Below are 22,884 nucleotides of genomic sequence, written 5' to 3'. Positions count from 1 at the left end.
CGGCACTCAGGCAGCATTCAGAGGGGTTCAGCTGGCGCCCGGATATAAAGCATTCAAGGCTTTGCAGGGGCATCTGCGGAGTCTGTGAAATGCTGCCAGGAAGGAACAGGAATGGTTAGACATCGCAGGCTGCAATTCCAGTGCACGAGGCTAGATTCTGAGGCTAGTGTTCAGAAGCACCATTTCCACATGAATGGACTCTCACAGAGAGGAAATGATTTTAATCAGCTCAAGAAACACAAAGCCCATCTATCTTCCATTGTTTAAGGAAAGAATTCATCTTGGGAGTGGGGCAGTGGAGGTGGTGAATAGAGTAAAGCCTGGACAGATTTAAATGATAAAGAGCAACTGAACAAGAGAGCACAGGGGCCCCGGACACCACTTGTCATCATAATTCCACGTGTGCCCTTCTCAGCAGTGGGAACGTGGGGTAATGGTAAAACTCGTAACGACGCCAGCCTTTACAGATTACAAAACACTTCCATATCCATTGTCTCATTTAATTTTCCTAAAACCCACTTGGGTTTGGCATTATTCACTCTATGTATTAGGTGGGAAGACTGGGAATCACCGACGCCGCTTAAATGGCCTTCAACGTGGTACAGAATCTTCCATTCGCCTGTTTACTATAAGCTTGTTTACTATACTATATATTTCTGTATTTCTTTTTTTTTCTTCTTTTTTTTTTTTTTGAGACGGAGTCTCGCTCTGTCGCCCAGGCTGGAGTGCAGTAGCTCCATCTCAGCTCACTGCCACCTCCCGAGTTCAAGAGATTCTCCCACCTCAGCCTCCCTAGTAGCTGGGACTACAGGCGCACACCACCACCACGCCCAGCTAATTTTTTTATTTTTTAGTAAAGATGAGGTTTCACCATGTTGGCCAGGCTGGTCTTGAACTCCTGATCTCAGGTGATCTGCCTACCTCGGCCTCCCAAAATGCTGGAATTATAGGCGTGAGCCACTGTGCCCAGCCTCTGTATTTCTTTTTAAACTTTCTATTGATGAATAGCATCCATACAGAAAAGCACCCAAATATAAAATGGATTTTCACTAGGGGAACATACCCACATCGGAAAATAAAAGAACATTGTCAGCAACCCAGAAGCCCCCCTACTCCCCAGCCATGCTTCTTCCCAGGCACAGACGTCCTTCTCCCCAAAGGTCACCTGACCTCTGTCCCCATCGATTAGCTCTGTCTGTGCTTTAACATTCTGTAAACACAATCATTCCAGATGTATTCTTTTGCTCATCACACTTGCCATGTGTGTTGTCATATGTGGTTGTGTATGTTGTCCGTAGCTGGAGTTCATTCATTCATAGCTATTTTCATAGCTGGATCATTCATTCATGTTCATACAGCCAGGTCCATTCATTCATAGCCGTTTTCATAGCTGGATCATTCATTCATGTTCATACGGCCATGTCCATTCATTCATAGCTGTTTTCATAGCTGGATCATTCATTCATGTTCATATAGCCATGTCCATTTATCCATAGCTGTTTTCATAGCTGGATCTTTCATTCATGTTCATACAGCCATGTCCATTCATCCATAGTAGTTTTCATAGCTCGTTCATTCATGTTCATACAGCCATGTTCATTCATCCATAGTTGTTTTCATAGTGGGATCATTCATTCATGTTCATACAGCCATGTTTATTCATCCATAGTTGTTTTCATAGCTGGATCATAGCTGGATCTTTCATTCATGTTCATACAGCCATGTCCATTCATCCATAGTAGTTTTCATAGCTGGTTCATTCATGTTCATACGACCATGTTCATTCATCCATAGTTGTTTTCATAGCTGGATCATTCACTCATGTTCATACAGCCATGTTCATTCATCCATAGTTGTTTTCATAGCTGGATCATTCATTCATGTTCATACAGACATGTTCATTCATTCCATGGCTGTATATTCCATTGTCCAAATATAACAAAATTAATGTATCATTTGAGTAAGTTGGTTATATACATCTAGCAGTGGACTTTCTGTGTCATCATGTGTGTGCATTTTGTTTAAATTTTGTGTTTCAAATGGTTTGGAAAGCAGTGATACAGCTCTGATGAGTGGAGCAACACCAAGGTTCTTCGTTTTGAGTTGAATTGGAAAAAACGACACCCACACATGTGGAATGGTTTTAAGGAGCAGAGAGTTTAACAGGCAAGAAAGAAGGGAGAAGAAAGAAGGAAGAAGCTCCCCTGTGCAGAGACAGAGGGAGGGGGCTCCAAAGCCGAGGGAGGAGACCCCATGTGCCGCGGATACTAGCCAGTTTTATGAGGAGGCTGGAGGAGGTTGTGTCTGATTTGCACAGGGCTCGGGGGATTGGTTTGAGCAGGCATGTCATTCTCATAGCCCATGAAAAAACTGGCCCTCCCACTTTAGCGTTTTAATATGCAAATGCAGGGCTCCATGATGTTCTACACACATGGGGATATGTGGGGGTGGCCATGCTGCCAGGCATATGTGGTGGCAAGGAAGAAGATGGCAGAATCCCCATGTTTGGGTGGACCCAGTTTCTAATGTCTGGTATTTGCATATTAAAGGTTGCTGGCCCAGGTCTAAGAGCCAGGGCTTTTCTGCTAGACCAGAAATGTCTCTGGGCCCAGTGCAGTGGCTCACGCCTGTAATCCCAGCACTTTGGTAGGCCAAGGCGGGCAGATCATGAGGTCAGGAGATCGAGACCATCCTGGCTAGCACAGTGAAAACCCGTCTCTACTAAAAATACAAAAAATTAGCCGTGCGAGGTGGGGGGAACCTGTAGTCCCAATTACTCGGGAGGCTGAGGCAGGAGAATGGCATGAACCCCAGGGGGTGGAGCCTGCAGTGAGCCGAGATCGCGCCACTGCACTCCAGCCTGGGCAACAGAGCGAGACTCCGTCTCAAAAAAAAAAAAAGTTCCAGTTGCTGCTCCACATCTTCAACAACAATTTATATCATCAGTCCTTAACTTTTAGCCATTCTGGTGGATGAGTAAAGGATCTCAGCTGTGGTTTTGATTTGTAGCTCCTTGACTAATCAGGGCGAGCTCCTTTTCCAATGCTTATTGGCCATCTGGATTGCCTTACTTGTGAGGTGGCTGTTCCAGTGTTACAGTCATTTTTTTCATTATCTTTTTTCTGATTGATTTGTATGAGTTATTTATATATTCTGAAAATGAATCCTTTGTTGGACATATAAGTTTCAGACATGAGGGCTGAGAAGGCTTTCATTTTACCAGATGGCTAGAGAATTGTTTCAGAAAATTATACCTTTACTGTAAATGAAATTCTTCCATGTACTTGGGTCTATTTCTGGAATCTCTATTGCTTTCATCCACCTGTGTGTTTCTTCTCCAGTATTAAACTGCTTTATTGCTGAGTTTCAGATGTTTTGGTATCTTATCAGGCTGGTCCCATGTCAGTAGTTTTCTTCTCAGAATTGGCTCAGTTATTTTTTATAGTTTTTTGTCCAGATGAACTTAGGTTTTATTTCATCAGATTCCAAAAGAAGAAAAATCCTGTGAAATTTTAATCAGAATTTCGTTTCTCAGTTAATTTTGAGAAGCACACTCATCTCTGTTAGGCTGAATATTCCTCTCTAGAGCCAGGTCCAGAGAGTTTGAAGCAGTCTTTTCTGTATGCCTCTCAAAAGAGAGTAAAAGGGGTAATGATCTTCATAAGGGTAATGATCAGCTCAGGCTAAACGTGTACCTACATTTTGTACGCTTTTTTATATTTTCCATATTTTCTAACTAGCTATTTTTAGCATACAGCAAAACTGTTGGTCTTGACTATTAATGTTGAAATCCACCACCTCACTGAATTCTTCCATTGTTTCTACTGACAGTTTCTCAGCCAGCTCTTAGAATCAGCAAGTATATGGCCATGTTATTTGTGAATCACAACACTGAACCTCCTCCTTTTCAATATTTTTGTCTCTTGTCTAATCTCATTGACTCGTGCTGTGAGAACAATGTAAACTCCACAGTGAGGTTACCCACAAGGCCACGGAAGGAACTGTGAACATAAACCAGCAAAACTGAGAGGATAAAGGCGAGGCTTCTCAACCTCAACATGACTGACATCTTGGGCCAGGTAATTTCTTATTGTCGGGGGCTGTCCTGTACATTGAGGGATATTTAGAAGCATCCTTGGCTGCTACCCACTAGATGCCAATAACACTGACCCCAAGTTGTGAAACCATAAATGTCTCTAGACATTCCCAAATGTCTCTTGGGAGGGAAAATCACTTGGAGTTGAAAAACCACTGTTCTAAGGGAAAGCAGCTGGCTCCCCTCCCCTTGAGCTGATTTTGAGCAAATCACCACAGGGCATCTGTCTTCTCTGTTCTCTTCATTTCAGAGTCCCCAGGGCTATCAGCCCTTTTATCTTCACCTTTATTCCACCCCTCTTTGACCTCAGACTCAAGAAATCTAGGATTTTCCCCAGCCATCCTTTGCAGATGCTGTTCTCATCTTGCATGCCCTGAATTTAATGAGGATGCTTCTCATCTTCTACCATGGTTTTGATTTCAGCTAAACTTTTTAAATGGTGCTAAGAAAATATCAGTCTGAATCAGTTAGACTGTTTTTAGTTGCACGTAATAGAAAACCAACTCAAACTGGCTTACAAAATAAAGATGATTTATTAGATTGCATAAAAATAGCCCAGTGGTAGTTAAGTTTCAGGTGCAGCTTGATTGGGGCTCCAGTTTCATGTCCCTGTGATTCTCCGAGCTCCAGCCTCTTCTGCATGCTGGCTCTGTTGTCTAGCTGGCTTTCCTCTTAGAAAACAATAATGGCTGCCCTGTTCCAGACCTAACATTCGCACACCATATAACCCAGAGAAAAATAAGGCTTCTCTTCTTCAAAGCTTTGAAGGCAAAACACAACAAAACAAAAGTCCTGGTATTTACTCTGATTAGAACATCCTAGGACTCTTTGTTTATAACAATCCTAGTGATTGTTTATACCTATCACTAAGCAAGAAAATATCTTGCTGAGCTATCGTCCATCCTTAACTACTCACTGTGGCAGTGGAACTCCACTAACCAACTTGGGGCTTAGAGAAGGGGTGGAGGTCGTTTCAACCCAAACCTTTATATACTTGCAATGGGGGAGGGAAGGATGACAGTGGGAAGCACACTATCTATTCCCATTACGTAGGTTGGTTCATTGGTTTGTGTTAAATTAGTGGTGAATATTGAATTCAATTAAAATTCCTTTTTGGCATCCATTGAGTTGATCCTCTGGTGTTTTCCCCCTGTGATACATTAATAAAATGTATTATATTAATAGATTACGTAATTTTGAAAGGCCTTAAATTTGGAAGAAGAATCCCCTTGAATGTGGTGTTTTATTCCTTTAATATGCTATGGAAATTTCTACCATCGTTTTATTTAAATTGTTCTTTATGGTGGTTGTGACATTGGTCTGAAGTTTTGTGTTTTTGTGCTAACTTTGTCAAATTTTGGCATGCTGGTTTTATAAAAAGATTTGGAAGACATCCTTACTTCTCTAGGTTCTGGAAGGGTTTAAATAGTATCAGAATCATCTGTTACTTGAACTTTTGTAAGAATTTACCTTTGAGACCATCTGGATCTGGCACTTTTGTGGAGAGGTAGCTTTTTTATAACGTTCTCAATTTCTTCCATTGTTTTTGCTCTATTTAGGCTTTCTACCTCTTATGGGGCTGATTTTAGTCATTTATAGTTCCTAGAAAATATCTATCTCACGCATTTTTTCAAATTTACTTTGACTAAATGTTTTGTTAAGTTTTTCTGTCCTATTCAATTTCTTTTGGATCTGTGGTGTTTTCTCTTGTTTGTTTCTAATGCAGTGGATTTGAACCGTCTCCTATTTCTCAATTTTATTGTATTTTCCCTCATAAACTTATTGAATTTATTTATCTCAAATAAATTCATTCTTGGATTTATTTATTAATTAGCTCTACCATTTTTATTTTATAAATTCATCAATACTTTTTTCTAATTTTTTTGCATTGATTCAGTTGATCTCTTCTAACTTTTCATATTGGATGTTTAATTCATTTGTTTTATTTTTTTCTTGTGTAATGTGCTCTGTAATATTGCAAGATTTGATTGAATAAACAAGAGATTCTAAGGCCAGGCATGGTGGCTCATGCCTGTAATCCTAACACTTTCAGGAGGATAGCTTAAGGACAGGAGTTTGAGACCAGCCTGCGCAACACAGTGAGACTCCATCTCTACAAAACATTAAAAATAAAATAAAATATAAAATAAAATAAGATACAAAATATTCTAGTTCTCAGACACCAAAGTAAGATGAGAGATGGAGACCATGCTGAATATTTAACAGAGGTAGCCTAGAACTAGTTAGGTGAATGACCACGATAAGGATACAACAGGATTGAATGATGAGCCTTAGAATACATTTTGGAGGACCATTTATTTGTAGAGAGCTATGCTTTAAGTCAGACCCTACTCTGAAGGGTGGCATGAACAATGCAATCTCCTGACCCCAAGCTACGGAGATGGTTAGAAGAAAGTGTGTGGGTTCTGTACAGTTGGGAGCACAGAGAACTGGTGCCTGACCCACCCCTGAGAAAGCTAACACAGCCTGTGGCGACGAGGTAGAAGTCTGCCACTAGGAAGCCACAGCACTCCCATCCCATGGGCACTGAAGCTGAGGGGTCCTCAGGAGGCCAGGCAAAGACAAGGCTGTGCCCCAGAAACAAGACTGGCAGGGGCCCAGTAGAGAAACTGCCAAAGAAACCAGGCAGGTGCTCTAAGAAAGAGTGAACTTTAACCACATTTCAGGTACAAAACTTGGGAAGCCACCTTAGGGGAGTTCTAGTCCAGAAAGAGTTTTCTGTACCACGTTCTTTCTCCTCCTTTCCCTCAGCTTGAAACCAAAATGACTAGGAAGTGGGGGTGGGAAGGGAGATGTCAGAAACACTCTTACTCACTTAAAAGTATGTTTGTGCTCCAAAGTGATGATATCAAATTTTTTAACTACCTGAGAGTTATCAGAAAAGTAATGAGTATGCTCATACATTCATTGGGTGTCAAGGGAAGAACAACCCAACCAAGCTAATTAAAAGGACAGTCAAATATAAAGACGTTTTCTAATTAAATAGGTCCTAGTTTTTAACATGCTGGTTACTGGCTACACGTGATTGATGTCTTAAGCATTTTAAGAGTAAAATTTCTCTCCAAGCTATATTTCCAAGCATCAATACATAGCATTTTCATTCTCATATATTCTTATCTTTCAGAGATTCTATATTTTCAGGTTCATTTATTCTTTAACCCAGAAGTTAATATAAGAAAGTTTTTCTTTAGTTTCTAGGTCATTGATTTGCAAGGGTTGCTATTGTCTTGATTTTGCTTTTAGGTTTTATTGTATTGAAGTCAGATGACATAAATTAGACATTGGAGTCATAACTTACAAAGGGGTTAGGTTCTAAGGATAGTGTGTGAGAAAAAGAATTACACATTCTGATCCTCTTACATTTTTCTTTGTTGTTCTTTATTTTCCCCTCCCATCTAGAAATCTTTAATATCACCTCTCAACTCCTCATGACATGAAATGTCACAATAGTTTGTGTTAATGTGAGTCTTTTGCCATTCAGTATGCTGGTTCTTTGTGTATATGTATCCCTTATTAATGGGGACTTTTCTTGTATTATTTCCTTCATAAGTTTCTCTTTTCCATTTTTCTCTGCTCATTCTAGAACTTCTATCAGATATTGGACCCCCTGGAGTGATCTCCTAGCATTGCTATTCACTCATATTTTCCTCATTCTTCATGTTCTCCTTTCTTGGAGATTTCTTCTGATTTAGCCTCCAATCCTTCTCTTAATTTGAAAAACAGAAACCCACAATTAAAAACTTTTTGCCAAATAAAAGAAGCCAGACACAAAAAGTCATACCTTATATGATTCCATCTATATGAGATGTCCAGAATAGGCAAATTCATAGAGATAGAAAGTAGACCAGGGGTTGTCATGGGTTGGGGAGAAATGGGGAGTAGCTGCTTAGTGGATGCAGGGTCTCTTTTGGAGTTTTGTTTTGGAACAAGAGAGAAGTGATGGTTGCACAACTAAATGCCTTAAATGGTTAACTTTTTTTAATAAAAATTTTACTTTAATAAGAAAGTAAAATAAATGTTTCATAAAAGCAAGTGAAGGAGAAAAAAAGAAATCAGTAATCATGCTTTAATGTCCAAGATCTCTTTCTCATTCTCTTAATTTTATTTTCCATGGCATTGATTTTGTGGTTTCTTTAATGAATATAGTATCCTCTCAAATACCTCTGAAGACACCCATTAAACTTTTTTATTCTCTTTTGCTGCTTGTACTACTTCATTTTAGAATTATTTTTAGATATTTATTTATTTTTATCTTCTTTTTTCCTGTTACAGGTTGGGTAGTTTTCAAATATGTTCACAAATCCTTCGATTCTCTTCCTCTCAAGAGGTGAAGCCCAATTCTCCTCCACAGAGCATGGGCTGGACTTAGTGATTTGTTTCTAATGAATGGAAGAAACTGGAAATGATGGTATGCAGCATCCAAGACCGGGTTGTAAAAAGTTTCCTCCTTGCTCTCTCTGTCTTAGATCACTCAGTCTGGGGGAATCCAGCTGCCATATCATGAGGACACTCAAGCAGCCCTGTGGAGAGGTCCATGTAGTAAGAAACTGAAGCCTTCTGCCAACAGCCAGCAAGGATCTAAGACCTCTTTGCCTACAGTCATGTGAGTGAGTCATCTTGGAAGTGGATCCTCCTGTCTTCAGACGTGCACCTCATAAGAGATCCTGAACCAGAACCACCTGGCTAAGCCGTTCTCAATGTCTGACCCACAGAAACTGTGAGATCATAAATGCTTGTTGTTTTAAGCTGCTAAGTGTGGGGGCTAATGTATTGCTCAGTATAACTCATACAGAGGCTTCCCTCAAATATTCGATAAGGCCCTGTTTAGTTGTTTTCATAGAAGGAGAAAAAGGAAAGTTGTGAGAAGCTGTGAATACCTGGGCAGAGATTGTCCGCTTGTGGGTGTTGCTTCAGGGTGATCAGGTAGGGAGATGGCCAAAACACTGAAGACCTACAAAGGGTAGAAAGAGGAGATCTCTCATTCAGTTCAGCAAGGGCTTCAGGGTCTAAAGTCTCTCTTGGTTCTAGAAGGCAGATGGGCATCTCCTTCACCTGTATCCCCTCCACTCTAGCTCTACCCTTCCCTGCATTGCCAATGACCACTGCACTGCCAATACACCCTTCTAATTGCAAGAAATGTATTGAAGCCTCCTCTCGGCTGTTAGACTTTCACCCACTGTCTTTGACATCATCAGCTACACTTTTTTTTTTACCTACCATTTTATTGGATCCCTGCAGGAAGATAAGATAATGTCTAGTAATTTAACCACAAGTCCCTCCCTTTAACTCCTAATCTTTGCATCGGAGTCTCACTCTGTCACCCAGGCTAGAGTGCAGTGGTGCTATCTTGGCTTACTGCAATCTCTGCCTCCCAGGTTCAAGCAATTCTCCTGCCACAGCCTCGTGAGTAGCTAGGATTACAGGCATGCACCACCATGCCTGGCTAATTTTTGTATTTTTAGTAGAGACAGGGTTCCACCATGTTGGCCAGGCTGGTCTCGAACTCCTGACCTCCAGTGATCTGCCTGTCTCAGTCTCCTAAAGTGCTGTGATTACAAGGCATGAGCCACCACGCCTGGCCTGCATCACTTTAACTCATCTCTTGTATACAATTTATAGTTAATTTGTTTGCTTAACCAAATCTGAGGCTTATTTTAACAACTGAATTTGTCTCATTTGTTTTATATGAGTAATAGATATATTTGGTTTTATTGTATCCTCATTTGTGTTGCTTTACATCTTTCTTGGTGCTCATTCCCTACATGGATTATCTTATTTGACTGTATGGTTTCCTTCTTATGGATTAGAAAGTGCATTAAGTCTATTCTAGTCTCCCAATAGTTGTCTTTACAATTTTTTTTTTTAAGATGGAGTTTCGCTCTCTCGCCCAGGCTGGAGTACAGTGGTGTGATCTCGGCTCACTGCAACATCCGCCTCCTGGATTCAAGCGATTCTCCTGCCTCAGCCTCCCAAGTAGCTGGGATTACAGGCACCCGCCACCACACCCTGCTAATTTTTGTATTTTTAGTAGAGATGAGGTTTCACTGTGTTGGCCAGGCTGGTCTCGAACTCCTGACCTCGTGATCCGCCTGCCTCCACCTCCCAAAGTGCTGGAATTGCATGCATGAGCCACTGTGCCCAGCCGTCTTTATAATTTTATGAGTGATATTTAATCCTGGTATCTTAGCTGTCTCGGTGTCTTACTGTAAAACAGAGGTCTCCAAACTTTTTCTATAAGGGGCTAGATAGTAACAATTTTAGGCTTTGGAGGCCATATGGTCTCTGTCACAACTGCTCACTTGTGCTATGGTAGTATGAAAACAGTCATAGAAAACACGTAAATGAATGAGGAGGCCTGTGCTCCAATAGAAATTTATTTACAAAAACAGGTGGTTTTAAAAAAGAACAGGTGGCAAGTCAAATCTGGCCCATGAGCCATTATTTGCCTACTTCTTCTCTAAAAGATGAGAAAATCATCACACATATCTTCATGGTGTTGATATCATGCGAACATTATGCAAGATGCTAACATTGGGGAAGAAGAAGTGAAGGGTGCATGGTGCATTTCTTTGCAACTTCCTGTGAATCTATAATTATTTCAAAACAAAACTTTTTTTAAGTTCAAGGAATTGACATAAAGAAGGGAAAAGTATTTTAACAAGAGCCACCTTGCCAGGTACGGTGGCTCACGCCTGTAATCCCAGCACTTTGGAAGGCCGAGACAGGCAGATCACCTGAGGTCGGGAGTTCGAGACCAGCCTGACCAACATGGAGAAATCCCGTCTCTACTAAAATACAAAATTAGCCAGACGTGGTGGCTCACGCCTATAATCCCAGCACTTTGGGAGGCCAAGGCAGGCAGATCACCTGAGGTGGGGAGTTTGAGACCAGCCTGACCAACATGGAGAAATCCCGTCTCTACTAAAAATACAAAATTAGCCGGACGTGGTGGCTCATGCCTGCAATCCCAGCATTTTGGGAGGCCGAGGCAAGCAGATCACCTGAGGTCGGGAGTTCGAGACCAGCCTGACCAACATGGAGAAATCCCGTCTCTACTAAAATACAAAATTAGCCAGACGTGGTAGCACATGCCTGTAATCCCAGCTACTTGGGAGGCTGAGGCAGAAGAGTCGCTCGAACCCGGGAGGCGGAGGTTGCAGTGAGCTGAGATCGCACCATTACACTCCAGCCTGGGCAGCAAGAGCAAAATGCTATCAAAAAAAAAAAAAAAAAAAAAGCCACCTTGAACAAGTGTGGAATTATGGAATTATGCAATGGTTATGGAAGGACAACCTTCCCTGGGGTCCAGTCTGGGGGGCCATCACCATCCTGGCTTTCTAGCGGCAGGAAAAAATAGCTTCTAGGGAGGCTGGAGTTTCCTGGCCCACAGCAAAACTGGTCTGATATGTCTGTAGCTTGCCATAGAGAAGACCTGTTCTCCAGCCATCTGGGAGTGACAGAAATCAGTTGTTTCAAGAGACTGGCTGATCCATATAGCTATAGGGATCAGAGCTTTAGTAAGCCTAAGCCCTAAATAATCCCTTTATTGTATTTTTTAATTAATTGATTTTTTTTTTTTTTTTAAGAGAAACAAGATCTTGCTCTGTCACCCAGGCTGGAGTGCAGTGGCGTGATCATAGCTCACTGCAGCTTCAAACTCCTGGACTCAAGGGATCCTTCTGCCTTGGCTTCCCAAAGTACTGAGATTACAAGTGTGAGCCATCACATCTGTCCCCATTTATTCTATAGATGGGAGACTAGACCCACAGTTACAGAGCGAGTTGGAGGCCATGCTGAGTCTAGAGTCTCATCTTAAAATTTTCCTAGCCTGGGCTTTGTAACTAGAACAACCATCTTATGCCATCTGAACCCCCTCTGTCAAGAGGCCTCTTTCCTGGAGATCTAGGTGCCTTAGCCTTAGTATGTATGCAGCTTGCTTTAACATTGCCTTGAGAATGCCCAAGAGCTTGGAAGCCGGGCAGGAAGGGCAAAGCAGTGTGGGCCTTGCAGTTCACATTGCAGAGGAAACAGCACCCAGAGGCTAAGGAGCTGGAGGTATGCAGTGGCTCTGTTCAAGCCGTGGGCCCCCCATCATAATGTTCCCTGGTTCTCAACATTGTTCGGGAGCTTTCTCTTCTATGATAGGCATCTCATGATTGAATCAAGAAATACTCACTGAGCACCCACTCCAGAGCATACACTGGACCATGCAGGGAGGGATCAGGCAGTTTGCACAAGACAGAAAGGTCCCTGCCTCTGTGGAGCTTACAGTCCAGTGGAGTATTGGTCCCTCATGGAGCCCACCCAAAGGATACAGGACAAGCATCTTTTCTCTGGCACTGTCCAGCAAGTGAAGATGCAGAGGGAACCCTTTGGCACCAAGCGGGCCCATGACTCTGAGGGCACAGTCCCATGTCTCCCTGAAGGACCTCCCAGGATGGACGGGCCAGTGCCTGGGATAAGAGAGCAAAAGCTCATGCTGGAGAAACACCCACCCGCCTGAGGTCAATCCTTGCAGGACATACTGTCCCGCAGTGCTGCTGGACCCATTCCCTGGCGTCCTTACCACCTAGCACAGCACTCAATAGTTACTTCTTAAATAAAAGGATGAATGAGGAGATTAAGTTAACTTCCTTCAGCTTCAGTTTCTTCTTTTGCAAAATGAAGAGTGTTATAGAGATCAAATGAGGAAGCCGGCTAGGAATCTAGGAAAGATTTTTGCAGAGCTTTGTGTGTTCTGAAACACAAAGAAGTGAAACAGAATCCAGATTCCAAAGGGCTTCAAGAGGTGAGATGAAAGGCTGCTCCCAGCAAGGAGAAACACACATGGGAAATGCAAATTCCCATGCTGGGGCCTGAAACTCAGCCGCACAAGTATAGGCAGCTACCAGGCCAGGCATGGGATTACACTTGTAATCCCAGCGCTTTGGGAGGCCACAGGGGATGGATTATGAGGTCAGGAGTTCAAGACCAGCCTGGCCAACATGGTGAAACCCCGTCTCTAATAAAAATATAAAAATTAGCCGGGTGTGGTGGTGGGCACCTGTGTTCCCAGCTACTCAGGAGGCTGAGGCAGGAGAATCACTTGAACCTGGGAAGCGGAAGTTGCAGTAAGCCAAGATCACGCCACTGCACTCCAGCCTGGGTGACAGAGCGAGACTCCATCTCAAAAAAAAAAAAAAAAAAAAAAGGCAACTAGCAGAACAAGGCTAAGAAGAAGCCTTGGGCGGAGTGGGGTGGGGTTGCAGGTGCGTGCAAAGAATTTTCAGATTATGTTTGCCCAAAGACTTAATGGAATCTTAATAACATTGATGGTGATGGTGATAACTAACCCCTCTTGAATGCTTGCTCTGTGCTAGATGCTAAGCCAAGAACTTCACATGCATATCTTGTTTCATCATCTCAGAACCCTGATTCATTCATTCACTCGCTCATTCAATAAATATTAAGAGCCCACATCCTTTACGAAGCATGGTTATAAAGACTATGAAGAAACATGAACATTTGGACATGACGTTAAATGGAGAAGGAAAGCAATATTCAAAGTCACAACTGAACACTGCAAAACACATGGGGAGGGGTGAGCAGTAAACAAAGGAGACAAAGGCTCTTCCCTACTGGAGCTTATATTCTAGTCACAGCAGGCAGACGAAAAACAAAATGAATGAGTAACATGTAAAGTGGTGTTAAGTGTGGGTTGCAGGATACAGGGGCGGGCATAGCCCTCTGAAATATGATAGAGAGGAAAGACCTCTCTGCGAGGGTGACATTTGAGCAATGCCTAAAGAAGAGTGAGGGGGTGAGGGCAGAGAGTTCTAGGCAGAAGGAACAGCAAGGGCAAAAGCCCTGAGGCAGGCTTGTGTCAGGCATGATGACAGAGGAGCGAGGAGGCAGGATGCCTGGAGAGGAGTGCCGGAGGCAGAAGCAGGAGGAGATGGAGGCGGGTTGGGGGAGGGGGGGTTCTTTGAAGTTATCACAAGAACTTTGGCTTCTATTCTGAATAAGGTAAGAAACCAAGGAGGAGGGGCCGGGCGTGGTGGCTCACCTCTGTAATCCCAGCACTTTGGAAGGCTGAGGTGGGTGGATCACCTGAGGTCAGGAGTTCGAGACCAGCCTGGCCAACATGGTGAAACCCCATCTCTACTAAAAATACAAAAAATTAGCCAGGCATGGTGGCGCGTGCCTGTAATCCCAGCTACTCGGGAGGCTGAGGCAGGAGAATCCCTTGAACTCGGGAGGTGGAGGTTGCAGTGAGCTGAGATCGCACCATTACACTCCAGCCTGGGCAACAAGAGCAAAACTCCATCTCAAAAAAAGGGAAGGGAAGGCGGGGAGGGGACAGGAGAGGAGGGGAGGACGGGGAGGGGAGGGGAGGGGAGGGGAGGGGAGGGAAGGGAAGGGAAGGGAAGAGAAGGGAAGGGAAGGGAAGGGAAGGGAAGGGAAAGGGAAGGCAGGGGAGGGGAGGGGAGGGGAGGCGAGGACCAGTGAGGAGTGATGGGATTTGACTTAGATTTTAACCTGAGGCTCACTCCATCTGCTGTGTTGGGAAGAAACCAAAGAATGACCTGGACGGATGCAGAAAGTCCATTTAGAGACTCTTCACTCATCCAGGAAAGAGGCCATCCTGGTTCAGAGTGGGGTGGTGGCAGTGGGGTGATGGAAATTGGTCAGAATCTGGATCTATCAGCCACAGGACTTGCTGATGAGTTGGGGTGTAGGGCGAGAAACAGGGGTGGAAGCTGGTGCTCAGGCTTTCCTGTGAGCCACTGCAAGGACAGACTTCCATCCTTCGAGGCAGGGAAGGCAGCAGGAAGAACAGGATAGGGGAGAGCATCTGGGGCTCGGGCTTGGATGTCCCACATTCAAGTTGCCTATTAGACGGTCAGTGGAGATGTCGGGGGGACACGTGGAGTTCAGAGAACTGGGCTGGAGTCGCCAGCATGCGAGAGGATTTAAAGTCATGTGATTGAGTGAGGATCACTACCAGAAAGGGAAAGGTCCTTGCCACCCAGTGAGGTCCCTAAGGGAGGAAGTAACAAAGATAAGAGGCCCCCAAAGATATACATTCTACTTTTTGGAACCTGTCAATGTTACCTGATTTGGAAAAGGGGGTTTTGCAAACGTGATTCGATTAATGACTTCGAGAAGGATCCTGGGTTATCTGGTTGGGTCCTAAATCCAATGACAAGTGCCCTTATAAGACGGGGGCAGAGGGAGATTCAATGAACACCGAGGAGAAGGCTGTGTGGCCACGGAGGAAGGTTGGAAGGATACAGCCACAAGCCAGGGAGTGCCGGCAGCCACCAAAAGCTAGAAGAGGCAAGGAATGGATTCTCCACTAGAGCTTCTGGTGGGAGGGCAGCCTGCCAACACTTTGATTTTGGCCCAGTGATACTGTTTCAGACTTCTGGCCTCCGGAACTATGAGAGAATAAATTTCTGTTAAATCATCAAATTCATGGTAGTTTGTTTCAGCAGCCCTAAGAAACTAACACAAAGGCCATTGGTGAACATGATAAGAGCAGGTATTAAGTAAGTTCTCTCCACATTTTACAGAAGAGGAAAGCAAGTCTCAGTAAATTCCCCAAGGTCACAAAGCAGGTAAGTGGAAGGATGGGGGTTCCACCTAGACCTTCCAGGTTCTATGAGTAAGCCCACTCTTACCCATTACCTTTTGCTGTCTCCATCAGTAGACACCCAGGACCCAGCATCAGTGAGCTGACCCTCCCTGTTCATCCAGCACTGCCCAGCCCACCCTGGGAGCATCCTGCCGTAGCTCAGCCCAGGCACTGGCTGCTGGCCACCGAGCTGTGAGAAAGGTCCTTTCCTACCGTGGACGTCTAGTAGCCCTCCTAGAAAGCAACAGGCAATATGTAGCAACTGTAAATATTCACACCTTCTGACCCCAGGATGCATCTCTTTGACCTCTTTCTCAAAGAAGCCACACCCAAAAATGTCATCACAGCATCGGCTATAATAGCATAAAAGTAGAAACAATCTCAGTGCTGAACAGTATAAGCTTAAACAAATTATCATAAATGCATTGATAGATTGAAGAGTAAAAGTAAACACTATGAGGGAACACGGAAAACAATTTTGACACGACATTTACTGCAGAAAGGGGTAAAAAGTATTCAAATTTACAGTTCAAAACTGTAAAAAACATATGGAGAAAAAGACAGAAAAGAAGGTACCAAAATATGCATAGTAAGTGGGTTAAAAATGGAAATTTTGACAACTTTTTCCCCGAGTAACTAATTTTTCTATAATTGTATTAGCTTTATGATTGACTTTTATATATATAAGAAGGGACACTTTTAGCTCTATAACTTCTTTATAAGAACCAAACCAGGCCGGGCACAGTGGCTCACGCCTGTAATCCCACCACTTTGGGAGGTCGAGGCAGGCAGATCACTTGAGGTCGGGAGTTCGAGACCAGCCTGACCAACATGGAGAAACCCTGTCTTTACTAAAAATACAAAATTAGCCGGGCATGGTGGTGCATGCCTGTAATCCCAGCTACTTGGGAGGCTGAGGCAGGAGAATTGCTTGAACCCGGGAGGCGGCGGTTGTGGTGAGCTGAGATCACACCATTGCACTCCAACCTGGGCAACAAGAGCGAGATTCCATCTCAAAAAAAAAAAAAAAAAAAAGAAGAAGAAGAAGAACTAAATCAGAATGATAAAGACTCATGACTACATGCCATAAATGATTCAGGATCTGGGAGTACTAATTCTGGAGAGGAGCAGACTAAGGGGGTCTTGATTACCATTCTTCAGCACTTGACTTGCTGTCATTTGCACGAAAAATTAGCCTTACTCCGTGTACTACCAGGGAGCAGAAAGAAGACGGATAGGGAAATGTCTCTCTCTTTGTTCAGCATAAGAAAAGACTACAAGAGTAATACTTTCCAATACCTAATAGCCTGGGTATTGGAAATTACCTGGAAGGTGGGGAGCGCCCCTTCACTGGAGGTATTCAAGCCGAGGTCAGAGCTGCAGTTCTCTGATAACAAGGAGGTTGGAAGAAGGCGGAAGAAACCCAAAAGGAAGCAGAAACAGCATGAAAGGGATGATTGGGAACGGGTCAGAAGCCCTCATGGGGCCGAGGCCTTTCCTGCAGTTTTCTATAGCTGGGGCCACTCCTCATCCCTGATGGGTTTCATAAAGGAGACTGTATATGGGGAAATTCCCCAAGGTGTAGCGAATGTCATAGAACACAGGAGCCAGAAGACTCTAGAGATCATGTAGGCTGCATCCCCATCACCTCTGAAGACACGGAGATTCAGACAGGCCCAGTATGTGCTGGGGATGCACAGCAGGTCTGTTTAGAGCTGTTTAGAGCGGGGCAAAGGTGTGCTACCTCCCAGGCCACTCTGCCCTTTGCTAAAGAGCCTGCCAGGGTGGCCAGACTCCCACTCCGGCCCTGCCCCACAGTACATGTCTGTTTACCTCCAGAAACAAGAAGAAACTCACAAAGGCTGTGATCCCACCTGGGAAACAAGAACAGAAGCATCAGGGGTCAGAATATAAAGATGAAAGCGATTCCAGTCTGACTTTCTCACTTGGTTCCCTGTATCACACACACACATGCGCATGCACACACACACACACACACTTGCTTTTCTGGGAAGAAATTAATGACCCCTGGGCCGTTCATTGCTCTTTTACTTGGTGACAAAAACCACTAGTGATCATTCTGGTTTCATACAAAATTAATATTTGATTGAAGGTGATATTTGTTTGGAAATAATGAAATGTCTGTCCAAGCCCGGGCACCACACTGCCTGAGGTGAGAGCGGAATGCACCCCATTTCATATTTCATTCGAAGGAAATGCCATCCTGTAATGAAAACAATCGTGTCTATGTCACTGGGCCGGAGTGAGGAAGCCGCAGTGAGGAAGGTGCAGTATTTCCCCAGGAAACACGGGGAAAAGCCGATCAATAAAATCCATCAGACTCACTGCGTTCTGTAAAGCACTTTCTGTATTCATTTATCCCGGACTTGGGAGTAATTATGTCAGGATCTTTTTCCCAAGGACTCTGGGAAAGCAAAGCAACTTTCCACCCAATTCTCTCTCATGAAAGGCTTTGCTTTCTTCAAATGCGTGTTTGCTGTTTATTTCAGCCTCCCAGGCAGCCAAGGGGCCGTTCAGGACAAGTTTCTCATCAGCAACAGGTGTCTTATGACTGCAGTGGCTCATCGTTAGTGGAACCCCCAGCTTCTGGCTGCAGGAAGTATAGGAAAAAATTGCAAAGGAGGTTACTCTAGCCTTTCTGAAAGTCATGGCCGAGAGCTGATTTCCTAACTCTATTGAGGAGTGGAGGAAGGTGGCCCATTCCTAACGCACTGAAGGGTGAGAGTAGCCTCAGCAGAGACACCTGTTCTTTAAAAAAATGTTTTGAGGCCAGACTCGGTGGCTCACACCTGTAATCCCAACATTTTGGGAGACCGAGGCAGGTGGATCACGAGGTCAGGAGTTCAAGACCAGCCTGACCATCATGGTGAAACCCTGTCTCTACTAAAAATACAAAATTAGCCAGGCATGGTGGCATGCTCCTGTAATCCCAGCTACTCAGGAGGCTGAGGCAGGAGAATCACTTGAACGTGGGAGGCAGAGGTTGCAGGGAGCCGAGATCGTGCTGTTGCACTCCAGCCTGGGTGACAGAGCGAGACCTCATCTCAAAAAAAAAATGTTTTGAGATAATTGTAGATCCACATATAGTTGTAAGAAATAATACAGAGAGATGCCTGCACACTTTGTCCAGTTCCGCTCATTATAACATTTCGCAAAACTAAACAATAATATCACAATTAGCGTATCGACATTGGTGTAGTCCCCCTAACTTATTCAGATTTCCCTAGTTTTGCTTCTCATTTTGTCTGCATGGATTGAGTTCTGTACAATGTTATCGCCTGTGTAGCTTCATGTATACAACACCACCATCAAGATACTGAGTCATGTCTTTCCTCTCATGACCCTTTTAAAACCATCATTTATTTCCCTGTCCCACTCTCCAGCCGGATGCTGAGCTCCTGGGCCGTCGGAACCATCCTATCTGCAGGTGGCACATGGCACAAAGCCTGAATCACAGCAAGGGCCCAGTTAAACAACTGTCTGAAATGCTTGGGGCCAGAAGTGGAATATTTGCGTTACACTTATCTTCCTTATCTGGAAGTCCGAACTCCAAAACACTCCAATGAGCAATTCTTCTAGTATGGGGGCCTCAAAAAGTTTCAGATTTTGGAGCATTTCTGATTTCGTATTTTCAGATTAGGGATACTCAACCTGGGCTTGCTTGTTGAGTAATTAACCTCAGTTTGCTGGTCCATGCAACGGGCACATGACTTACCTCTACTGATGCCCACGCCTGGTTCCAGTGCTGGTTTGGTAACTCTGGGGGAATCCCTGAACCTCTCTGTGCATTTCTGGTCCCGCCAACCCCCCGTCTGCTCAGTTGGTGGCAGAGGCCATGCAGACGTCTTGCCCTGACAGCTGGTGGTGCTGCAGGAGGAATAAGCAATCTGAGTCTCAGAGAATTCAGGCCATGTCAGCAGCTGGAACCCAGTCTAGGACCATGGCCAGGCTTGGTCTGGAAGAGAATGCTGTTTTGTTAGCTTTGCTGGCTGACATGGCCCTTCTCCGGGTGGGACTGACCCTGTGACTCTGCCCTCGTAAGCATCATGTTCCAACTTCTGAACTAACTGGGAGCTCACTGCTAAGGTCGTTTCAGTACATCCCGAATCTGTGCATGGCCCGATTACACTTCCAAACAGAGGGTTTCCCTCAGAAACCAGGCCATTGCTTCCTTTGACAGGGGCTGAGGGCGATTCATCTCTGGGTCCCTCCCAAGCCTCACACACAGGTCACATTTTTTAATCAAGTGGAATGAGATGTCTCTCCATACCCAGGCCGGGGGTTCATTGCAGCCAAACACAATGAAGGGAGTTGGCATTTCCTGCATCTGCAGGCTCACAAATAATTGGACCCCACAGTCAAGCCCTTTGATCTCCTGTCATGTGTCAGGGTGAAGAAGGGAGGACTTGACTGTAAATGATACCAACATAGCCCCCACTCTCATGAAGCTTATAGTCTAGAAGGAAGAGTGATAAGAATAGAAGCAATGAGATCATCAGGAGAGTACAGGATGCTGTAGCATATAAAGGAAAGGCCCCCAACTCAATCTTGGCAGATCCTGGAAGGCTTCCTGGAGGAAGTGGCACCCAAGATGAAACATAAAGGATGAGTGAGATTAGGCAGATGATAAGGTAGAAGGAGAGGGGGATAAAAGTGCTCCATTAAAAGGCCCAAAGAGGCTGGGTGTGGAGGCTCACACCTGTAATCCCAGTACTTTGGGAGGCTGAGGCAGGCAGATCACTTGAGGTCAGGAGTTTGAGACCAGCCTGATCAACATGGTGAAACCCCATCTGTACTAAAAATGCAAATGTTAGCTCGGTGTGGTGGTGGGCACCTATAATCCCAGCTACTCTGGAGGCTGAGGCAGGAGAATCGCTTGAACTGGGAGGCAGAAGTTGCAGTGCGCTGAGATCGCGCCACTGCACTCCAGCCTGGGTGATAGAGCGAGACTCCATCTCAAAAAAAAAAAAAAAAAGGCAGAGGGGGAGCAAAAGACAGCAGATGCAAAAAGGAAACTTTTTTTTTTTTTATGTCTGGCTCTCATCAGGCAGAGGGTGGCAAAAGAAGAGAGGCATGAGATTAGATCTGAGGGGCAAGCAGGACCACAGCATGGAGAGGACTTTGGATGTCATCAGAAGGACATGGAAGCTGTGGATATGTTTGAAGCCAGAGAGTGGCATGAAAAGATTTCATATTAGAATGCTCCCTCTGGCCATCGAGTAGAAAGTGAATTACGAGGAGCCAAGACTGGAAGCCGTGAGGCTGAGCTGGAGGGAGGACGTGAGGCTTGAACTAAGGTAGGGGATTTGGGGAGGAGAGAAGGGTGCAGGTTCAAAAGATACTCAGAGATAGAATTACAGGACTTGGTGATTTCTTGGATGAGTGAGAGCGAGCAAGGAAGCCAAGGATTTCAGACTTAAAGACCAGATGCCATTCTTTTGAGAAGTGAAGTATAGATTCTGAGCAGTAATAGAGTGTGTCAGTTAAGGGCCAGTAAAAGAAAAAAGAATTCTTACTAAGAGGAATTTAAAACAAGGAACCAGTAACAGAGGTGTTAGAAAAGCTGAAAAGGCAAACGTAGGTGAGGAAGCCCAAAGATGGGCAACTAGGGAACGTCTACCACCCCAGGTTGGAGGGTCATGGAAGGAAGATGTCATTTCCAAATCTTGGGAGCCAGGATCCCCAGCAGGAGCCAAAATCTTGAAGGAGCCTTGCAAGTGGGGAGCCCCTGGGGGCTAGAACAGCTGCTCAAGCTGCCTGGTGGGAGCTGAGCCTCAGAGGAGGTGCAGCCATGGCCCAAGATGCTCCAGGGATGGGAAGGATGCAGGGGATACCCTGCCTTCCCCCTCCTCCCCATCCCCAGTGTCCCACCTGTCATTGGTGAGGGGTGACTAACGGCCACATCCAAATGGAAGCCAGTTGTCAAGGGAGCATGGAAAACCTGGTTTGCAGGGACCATCCAACCCCACCCCACCTGTGAGGGAGGAAAAATAAAACAGAGGAGGGATGGGAATAAACTGGAAAGCAAACAGTTTCCCTAGCCAGATCCCTAATGAGAGAGATGAATACTTATTTCTGCAATTGGTACTAAAATCTGTTATTCACATAATTATGATTCAAGTTTATAAGAATATGCTTAAATTAGGTCAATCCACATGAGATTACTGGTTATTTTTTTTAGGTCAAAACCTCTCCAATAGTGGAAATTATACAGGGCTTGATATTATGAATCTATAGAAACCCCTTTGGAAGTCAACACGTGAAGCTGTGGACAGGGTGTGCCTTAAGGTAGCAGGGAGACTGTGCTGGGAATGGTACTTTCCACTCTGACCCTTCGTATAGTTTTAGAATTTGCATGTACAAGTACCTATTTGAAAACATAGGCTAAAATATTTTTATATGATTTGTAGAATATGGTAGCATTTGTACAAGGTTTTGCTTTTGAGGTTAACATTCTAACAGTGATGGTGTGGAGGGAGATGGTACAGGACCCCAGAGGGAACCGGCGAGGCAGGGTGGGGAAAAGGGAAGGGCAGCCAGGGAAGATCACACAGACCTCCGCCTGAGCACATCTGGAACATTTCGGATTTTGGATTTTTGGATTGGGAATACTCAACCTGTACCTGCTGGTGGCATTAATGAACCTTAGTTTACCAGTACACACAATGGGCACATGGCTTATCTGGGGTTGGGCGTCACATGAGAGAAGTCCTCTGTGCTCCCCGCTCAGTCATGCCCAGGCTCGGCCCCCTCTCATGGTGTGGTGCTTTTGGTCATTCTCCATTAACCCCCTTGTGCTTTTTACACAGCCAGGTGGTAGAAGGCCCTCCAGGATTTCAGGGGTTTCAGGAGAGAGGGCGCTAACTGACAACAGAATCCAAACTCAACAATCAGAGGCGAATCAGGAGGTGGGATAACCGAGGCGGAGGCCAGTCCATTCCTGCCTCCAGCTGGTGCCCCTGTGGACAGTCAACTCCTGCTCCTGGGAAAAAAAAGACAACTTTTGGAAGAGCCTGGCCAGACCCATTGGGGGCTCACAGAGAGACTGGGCCAAATCCTTGATTCACATGAGCAGGGAAGAGAGAGAAAGAACCAGGGCCTGAGGATCAGCACCCCCGCTGCTAGAAGA

Source organism: Pan paniscus, chromosome 19 (genome assembly GCF_029289425.2).
Source record: "Pan paniscus chromosome 19, NHGRI_mPanPan1-v2.0_pri, whole genome shotgun sequence".
In the NCBI taxonomy this organism is placed as follows: domain Eukaryota; kingdom Metazoa; phylum Chordata; class Mammalia; order Primates; family Hominidae; genus Pan; species Pan paniscus.
The sequence above is the reverse complement of the archived record's forward strand: the minus strand, read 5'-3'. Positions refer to the sequence as shown.